At 46.4% G+C, this 7,500-nt stretch overlaps 1 protein-coding gene across 7 annotated transcripts in view; it reads right to left on the reverse strand.

Annotated features, from left to right (window-relative positions):
- The window catches only part of LOC126570081 (calcium/calmodulin-dependent protein kinase kinase 2), a 78,175-nt gene extending 73,085 nt beyond the window's left edge, over positions 1–5,090 (reverse strand). For 4 of the 7 annotated variants that reach the window (XM_050227577.1, XM_050227571.1, XM_050227576.1 and 1 more), the window contains exon 1: positions 4,587–5,090. The gene's annotated coding sequence lies outside the window, so the exon portion shown is untranslated. The remainder of the gene's footprint in view (positions 1–4,586) is intronic. The other 3 variants (XM_050227574.1, XM_050227572.1, XM_050227573.1) reach the window with 2 other exon arrangements.
- Between the last annotated feature and the right edge of the window lie 2,410 nt (positions 5,091–7,500).

Genomic DNA, 7,500 nt, shown 5'->3' on the forward strand with positions numbered 1-7,500 from the left:
GCAGCTAGGATGGCGAAGGAGGTGAAAGAACGTAATGACCCGGAACGGAATGGAACGGTCGAGTGCCGAGTTGGTTCACCATAGTCAACCATAATCTGGCCGGCAATAGGCGATGGAGCGTGTGTACTTCATTAGCGAGCAACGTCCCCGGGCCGTCTCCCGTCTCGATTAGTTCTGGATCCGTACGGCAACCCATCGCGCGCACTCCACTAAATCCCAAAGGCGGCGGAATCTGTGACAGTACGTGTAGTGTATAGTGTGGCCATCGTGTCCACCGGATCCTCGAAAACCTTCACCTAAGCTGGACCATTGGCGGCCAGGCGGAGAGGGTGGTTTTAAGGCGAATGTGCGCGCCACCATTGCGAGCGACGCCTCTGCGCCCAAGCACACTGTGCAACGCCTGGGCAAATGCTTCATTAGCTCAGCATTCGAAGAAAAACATTTATGATGCCGCCTCGGTGAGTAATGGCCAGTAATGCCACCAGCGGGATGATTTACACCATGCACATTCTAATTATCTCTGACTGACTCTATGACACGAGAGCAGCGTCTTCGTCTTCGCTGGTGGAATCGGCACGTAATTACAGGATACACAAGCAAGCAAGCAAGCCGCCGCCATCCTCCTCCTTCTCCTCCTCCTCCTACTAGGTGTCTATGTGGGATGACGACGAGCGATTAATCTCATCCGAAGCGCCTCACCGACCTTGACATTGCCGAGCATCGTCGCCGTGTGCACATGACATGCTGACATCTTCACGTTAGCACATCTATCCAGGCAATCGCGAGAACGTCGCACGTCGTACTTCACAGTTAACGATGGGGTTTTAGCGAATGCATTAAAAAGTTTCGATTATGCAAGATAACCCCACACTAACCTAGAAACATGGCGTGGGTTGCTGCGTGCTCCGTGTAGACTTTGCTATTCGAAAGTGAATCCAAGAATCCATTCCAAAAGCAGTAAAGGCCAGACCAAGCGATGAAATGTTCCAAAAAATGGCCGTAAATAAATTGTTACTTTTACCAGCCGAAATGATCTGCTGGCTTCTATCTAGAATCATCACCGGTTAAATCTCTCCGAATCTGATAAAATCCTTCATTCGTGTTATTAAAAGTGGTATGTTCGGCCGTTTCTATGTTTGCCAAAAAATCTTCCGCGAAACACACGGTTCTCCAACCTACATCTACTTTCGCAGAAGGGCTCAACTAGAAAACGAAGGTCTGTCAGCAATCATCCACCGGCGATAGTAGCGGGGCCACGACCTATAATGAGCCGTTCCAACCACCGCTCCATTGCGTTCGTAGGAAACCCCCGGATGGCACGTGGGACACCCTCCCACAACAGGTCATCTGCTGCCATTAAGTTGATAATGCTTTTGACGAAGGTAAACCCGAAGCGGTACGGTCAAACCAACTTCAAACCACAGCTAAGCTAGTCGCTAGACTTTTGACACAACAAACACACGTTCCGGTAAATGGACAGCAGAGATTGACAGACGGGTTTGATCAGGGTAATTAAACTGTTTTTGGTTGATCGTGCTCATTCCAAAAATGATGCTCGGGGGTGACCCTTGGTTAAAAAGTATAAAGTGGGTCTGCCATATATCCACAGTTCGCTCCATCAGTTCGTGGCATCTTCTGACAATTGTTCTGCCAAAGAAATGTTCCTAATCAACAATCCTAATCCAAAATAGGAAGTAGTTTCAGCGGAATATTCTAAACAAAAAGATATCCACATGATCTTTAGGTGATCTTGAATATCGAACACTCACGATCATAAAAACGACCAGCGGCTAAACACCGCCCCCAAAAAACAACAAATACGACCCTAATTGCATGGTTAGAGGACTTCAAGAGACCATTTCGATGGAGGGTCATCGTGCGGGCTCTATCCTCGACATGATTTGTCAGCTCGCTTGATCCCTCATGATCCCCCATCAGAGCGCTGCGGCTCGGCTCAGCTCGGACTTGATTGCGCGCTTCAACGCTTTTGTGATCCCTTTGCGAATTGACGTCAATTTGTGGGGTGGTTTGAAAGCACACCACCGTAACACAACGCACTTTGCTACTAAAACAAAACCCAAATTGCAGCTTAAGCTCTGACCCGGGCTGCTCTGGCAGCGGATAACGCGAATCCAATAACATGCCCGATTCGCTTGACGACGACGACGACGATGATGATGATGATGGTCGTGGTTGGTTGATCGATCAAAAAGCATGACGCTGCAAAGGCCAGCATTAAGCGGGGCTACCACGGGAACCCTTCCCCCGAAACCCTTTTTCGCACCAATACGGTAGACGAGGCTTCCGTTGGCTTTATTTTTAGTTTCCGCGTCTGATTTTTGGTCTTTGTTCCTTTTTTTACACCTTTATTGGGTACTTTTCGGGGCAGAATTCCCCAGTTAAGCTCTTTTTCGTGTGCTCAATGATAAAAGTTGAGGGTGCGAAATAGCTCGCCAAGGACGTTGGTGCTGCGGAGGACATTAATAAGAATTTATTTGAAACTTTAATGCGTGCGATCTATCCACCAACGCTAGTTGCACTGTGCTCGTGTGTTCGCGAACTGGCGTAAAGAAAATCTCGGAAAACCCGTACATGGGGCGTCTCTAATCTTTTCCCTCTCGTTCTTTGACCTTTTCGCGACTGCAGGTGGGCGTGCGGAGTCGTGAGCATGGTTGCAATGGTCCGATTAACCCAAAGGATAATACCAAAGCATCGCAGAGTGTTTCAATCGAACAATTGCGGCACTCCAAAAATGGTTTTGTAACTAATGCTGAAGGTGCTTTCTATAATATTGAATAGATCAATAAGAGGAACAAGTATCTGTAGCATGCGTGTATCTTAAGCGAGCATTTTATCGTGCAAAGTTGGTGCAATTATGATTTAACAGCCACACTTTCGGTTTCACCCATACGTTTTCTTTCTTTCTGGTAAGAAAACTTTACACTACGACTAGAGCTCCAACAGCCGTACAATCTACTGCGCCAAGTACCATGTGTCAGGCCGTCGAAGTTTGGAAGGGAAACCTCCCCAGCCCGCTGGTGGTGTGACACGATAGGAGATGATATGGAAAATATGGCAGCCCTTATCCATTTCATGCATATATGCATCTGGTGATGATGGAATCGTTGCTGTAACAGCTGGTGGTGCTGCTGTCGATCCCGCATCGGCATGTATTGACATGCCGGTGCCGTAGTTTGAAGTGCTTTGTACATTAGTGAACACCGTGGCGTTCCGATTGCCATGCGTGCCAAGGAAACACAGTGAACGTCAAAGTTTGCTTCCATCGCTGTCTTTGGGGACCTACATCACCTACATCGTGAAGCCAATGTCCCTCTATACTAGATTTCGCATAGTAGTTCAAGAGGGAAAAATATGATTAACCCTTACTTAAGTACAACTAACATGAAGCTGGCTGTCGCACAAATCGAAACCGCACTGTATTCACGAGCACCCTTTCTCTTCCGCAAAACCTTTAATGTGAAGGGGAGGGACGAGGCTCAGAGGTTTGGAAGTGCACCAGGCGATATGGCTTTAGGCGAGGGTGGCCATTCATTCTGCTGGCGAAAGGTACAGGGAACAGGTTGGTGATGGCGGCACCGTTTTACTTTTACTGCGGGTGGAAAACCGCCGATCTCGACTATCAATGAGCCCAACAGTCCATCAGTAATTGATCCGCTCAATAATGGCACGGAGATACTTGCTCCTTTTTTTCTCCACAAAAAGCTCGCAATTAATGTTGTCTTAATGTCGTTCACTCGAAAGAAATGCTTAAGCTACCCAACGAAATGTTAATGAAAAGCAAACCAAAAGCATCTCAACAAACATTTCCGTCCAACAAGATCCAGGTGCTCTTAGTAATTTGCATAACCTTCGTCTCAGCTTCTTATAAGACGCTTTGGCGGCGGAAGCGCACATTCAAGTCAACCGGATGGATTCTAAAATATCCTGAGAGACGCTTAAACGCCCGTCCGTTCACCGAATTCACGTAATTTCATGCTTTTTATGAGCATTAACGAATGCGGAACGGCTTAAGCAACCGTGGTTGCACGACCGACCCCTCTTCGAGGTCGCACAATGATGAGCAACAAAAGCAATCATATGGGATTTAAGGGGCAGGGGAGGTTGCACGGTTTGTTGACCGTTTCTTTTGCTTCACGCAGCAAACAGTCGCGTTCCATTGCTTGAATTCTTCATCTCGTCATCACTGCCTTCACCGAGCGCATTAACTGGCTAGCAGGCGACAACGAAGAAGCAGACGACGATCGTAAGACGCTTTGGCGGTTTTTGAATTTATCGTTTACTGTGTTCGTGTGCGTCTGTGTTCAATAAGCTCATCTCATCTTCACGCAATCGTCAACCGATCGGCGCGATGATCACAGATGACAACACAGCCCCAACACGATCAACACGCGGTAGCATGGAAGGGGAAACAACCCTCCAGTACACACCGAACCAAACCAAACGACAGCAAAAACGATGTTTTGAAAGACCAAACAACAAAACAGAGCAAAAACTGAAAGAGCAAACACACAAGGTTGGGGGGGAAAGAACAAGAATACGCTTGCGGTTGTTGCCGCTTTCCGTACCATCGAGAGAGTAGACAGCAGCAGCATCGGATTGGGGCCGCCGCGTGGATCCAACGCACTCCTTCTCCTCCGCACGTTCACCGCGCCAGCATCAGCAGCAGCGTCGTGGCTCATCGAAACGTCACAACCCCGTAGCCGGTTTTGCGCGTCTTCCTACGTTACATACCAGCCCCAACCAGTCAGCCTGGCTACTGCTGCTGCTGCTGGCCAATCATCGAAACCAAACAAGCTACTCTCTACAACACCCATTCAAACACACTATACACTACCGTACGCACGCACGCACGCACGCACGAACCGAACCCCCACGTGTGCGGTCGTGATTTCGTCGATTTCGCCTTCGCCGAGCCAAAAACACGTCCGGTTTCGTTGGTGGCGGTCGGTTGGGTAATGTTGGAGCAAAATTGGAGGTTCACTAGTTCTCGTCACAAATCGCGCGCGTTTGCGTCCAATCGTCGTTGGGGGAATCCGTCGTCGTTACGCCACGCGCGCCGCCATCGCGGCCGTATTCGAAACTCGACTAGCGAGAGGAAACTCTGTCTTCTTGGAAGACAGCAGGATCCACTCGCGAAGGCCACTACAGGCGAGGCCTCTCGCGTGCTCTCTGCTTCACTTCGTGTCCCGACCGAGGACAGAGAGAGAGAGAGAGAGAGACAGTGATTGGCAGAAAAATTAGTCGTCATGATTACTAAGTTTTCTACATAAAAACATAAAAAGGACAACAGATTTCAATAAAAATAAGTCAAGATACCCTTTAAGTAATGAAAATGTATGTTGAGGATCTGTTTATCATTTGGGTCTGTTTATCATGAATGAAACATAAACATAATTAAACGAAGTAAACATGAAATCTAATTGCACAAAAGGAGCAACTTATGATTTTATACATTTTCGGTATCATTTATCGCGTGCTCTGGCCTATGCTCTGCCGATCACTGTAAGCCGAAGCTTCCGATGCTCCAAGAGAACTCGCGTGTTCGCTCTTCGACCGGCTTCTGTGTTTCTCTCGCTTTGATGCTACACATCGCATCCCTTCCACTTCAGGTGCGATGGTTTAACTGTTTTACTTTCTCGTTTACTTCATGGATTTTACAGAACCTTTTGAGTTTAATTAAAGTTTAGAGAAACGTTTAGAGAAACAAATCATCAATTAGCGGACCAACATCTAGGCCGTGTACTACTTCTCAACTAGTATTGCTGCCTCCAAAGTAAATAGCAACACGTGTTCTTATCCGGCATGCTACAATCTTATTCTTGTTGTTCTTCCAAATTGTTCTGTTTGTATTCAACCGAAAAAAAAACAATGATGGCCTTTCCCAGGTGATTTCATACATTCGATGATGATGCAACCATGATGCTCAGAAACGTTTAGTTGAATTAAAGGTCAATGTATAAACTTCAAGTCAACCTTTTTTGTAGTATCTAGTCCCAACATCCGATGTCTCTCGCTCCATCTCCTAATGACCTAAAAATGGCGCAAAGATCAAAAAAGAGTTCATAGAAATAAATCGTTTCTTCGAGTTTCATTTTCAAAATCTCGAGCAGCTTCTTGCCTTTCGCTCTCATCCACAAAGAGTGAGCGAAGAACAGAAATGAATTGATAAGTTCCAGGGTGAACTACGAGTGCCCATTTTTCTTTGCGGAAAATTGTGAAAAATCAGAAAAATTGTATTTCATACGCGAGCGAACTAGACCTTGCCTTGTGTCATCAGCCTTGAAGATTTTCTCATTGTTCAAGTGCGTTTCCCAAGTTGACACCACCGGACGCCCATTGCTGAACCAAAATGTTTGGAAGGAAAAAGAGCATCTGAATGTATTTAACCTCAGCCAGATACAATCCATCTTTATTGATACTGGTTTCCAATTGGTTTATTTAATGTCTCACTTTTACGCACAGCTAGCCGCATGAACGGTATTATCCCAATTTGCGCTTGTTTTATTTCTTTGCCCTCCGCCGCAGCATATCTTCTCTATTCCGTTTATCATTTGTTTTACCAGCGGTGGCAGCAACAGCAGCAATGACGATATCTGCCCTTTTGTTAGCGTTACAGGACTTGAGATGGAGGATGATGTTTTGTAGAGTAATGAGAGGCAATCTCGCTCATGAAAATCATATTTTTCTGAACCCAAACAGCTAACCCACTCCTCCTTATTGCTACCACGATCACCAGTTGTCAGCCATTAACTAAGCAGCGCACTCCATCCATTTCAGCGCGCACATGCTACTTTGCATCGTACTTTCTCCTGTAACCCTATCTACGCTGTTATCAGTTAGGTGTTCCAACGGCCACTTTCTGGTTGCCGCGATTACTCCCATCTCCCATCATTCACATCTTGCTGTACTTTCTATCCTGACCGCTCTCTGGATGTTTCTCCGATTATGCGCGATCTTTCAAATGCAACTGACGATCTGCTACGTTCGGTTTGCCACATCGTTACTTCTCAGTCGGGTGTGCTCGTAGCTCAATGTACGTTATACTCGATTCGATTATGCTTTTTCCTTTTTTTATTGCTCACACCATTATCTGCACACATCAACCTTCCTTCCGCCAATTCACGATCATAGCTTTCTCGAATGGTTGGCTCCCTCCTCGCTAACGCATCGTTACTGCCGTTATGCTTTTGTCTAATCGGTGCTAACGCCGTTTACATTAAGCTGCCCTTACGTTCTGAACCAAGTCTTACAAGATGCGCGCCTTACTAAATGTTCGTTTGCTATTTACAATATTGAGCGACTAAGATTGCCCCCTCAAGGATGTGTCATTAGCATGGACAATCAGAGGATAAAGGGTGCAAATGATAGTAAAATGCTAAATTATAAAATAGTATTAATCACTGATTGAATTCGATTATTTGAATTGAAAATGCCTGCCTCCGTGCCATGAGCTACACCACCCTCGGGTGAACTACACCT

The sequence above is a fragment of the Anopheles aquasalis genome, chromosome 2, assembly GCF_943734665.1.
Source record: "Anopheles aquasalis chromosome 2, idAnoAquaMG_Q_19, whole genome shotgun sequence".
In the NCBI taxonomy this organism is placed as follows: Eukaryota; Metazoa; Arthropoda; class Insecta; order Diptera; family Culicidae; genus Anopheles; species Anopheles aquasalis.